This window comes from Notamacropus eugenii, chromosome 4, assembly GCF_028372415.1.
Source record: "Notamacropus eugenii isolate mMacEug1 chromosome 4, mMacEug1.pri_v2, whole genome shotgun sequence".
In the NCBI taxonomy this organism is placed as follows: Eukaryota; Metazoa; Chordata; class Mammalia; order Diprotodontia; family Macropodidae; genus Notamacropus; species Notamacropus eugenii.
In genome coordinates, this window is record NC_092875.1 from 232,857,319 (window position 1) to 232,858,561 (window position 1,243).

The window sequence follows — 1,243 nt, forward strand, 5'->3', positions numbered from 1 at the left end:
TTTAGAATTGCTCTGACCTCTACTGTTAGTGGCTGTCTTTGTTTTATGAAACATTTACTTTCAATCAACAGCTATGGTCAAAGACAAAACAATATGTCTAGTCTAGATCCATTTTAGGAAGTTCTAAAGTAACTGGGACTTAGCTCCTACCTCTGCTTACATTTTACTGTACAAATATTGTAGTATCTCTCTCGTTTAACCAGCCAAGATGCCAAAAGGGAAGAAGGCTAAGGGGAAGAAGGTGGCTACTGCCCCTGCTGTTGTAAAGAAGCAGGAAGCCAAGAAAACGGTCAATCCTTTGCTTGAGAAGTGGTCCAAGAACTTTGGCACTGGTCAGGATATCCAGCCCAAAAGGGACCTTACTCGATTTGTCAAATAGTCTCAGTACATCAGACTGCAGCATCAAAGGTCTATCCTTTACAAACGTTTGAAAATCCCACCAGCAATTAACCAATTCACCCAGGCTTTGAATCATCAGACAGCTACTCAGCTGCTTAAACTGGCTCACAAGTACAGACCAGAGACAAAGCAAGATAAGAAGCAAAGGCTGCTGGCTTGGGCTGAAGAAAAGACTCCAGGTAAAGGAGACATCCCCACTAAGAGACCACCAGTTCTCAGAGCAGGTGTTAACACTGTTACTACCCTGGTAGAAAACAAGAAAACACAGTTGGTAGTAATTGCACATGATGTGGACCCCACTGAGCTAACGGTCTTCCTACCTGCCTTATGTTGGAAAATAGGGGTTCCTTACTGTATTATTAAAAGTAAAGCCAGACTGGGTTGCTTAGTTCACAGAAAGACTTGTACAAGCATTGCCTTCACACAGGTTAATCCTGAAGATAAGGGAGCTCTAGCTAAGTTGGTAGAAGCCACCAAAACCAATTACAGTGACAGATACGATGAGACCCGTCGTCACCGGGGTGGCAACGTTCTGGGTCCAAAATCAGTGACTCGTATTGCCAAGCTGAAAAAGGCAAAAGCTAAGGAACTTGCAGCCAAATTGGTTTAAATGTATATTTGAATTTTTTCTACATAAAAATAAAAATTAAAATAAAAAAAGTGGTGTAGTTTTCTTTACATATCAGGATAAATGAGGTTATTAGGCAGACAGAGGGTGGTATGGTTCAATGCCTGAGAGAGCTGTCACTGGCCACATATATACATGTATATAATAAAGGCAAAAATTTGGAAATATGGGTAGAGGTGGAGGGTGAATCCTTGAAGAGATATCATTCAGTTGAGG

At 41.4% G+C, this 1,243-nt stretch overlaps 1 pseudogene; it reads left to right on the forward strand.

The window, feature by feature from the left end:
- Window positions 1-208: 208 nt before the first annotated feature.
- LOC140502456 (large ribosomal subunit protein eL8 pseudogene) lies at window positions 209-1,009 on the forward strand (annotated as a pseudogene).
- The last annotated feature ends 234 nt before the right edge of the window (window positions 1,010-1,243 follow it).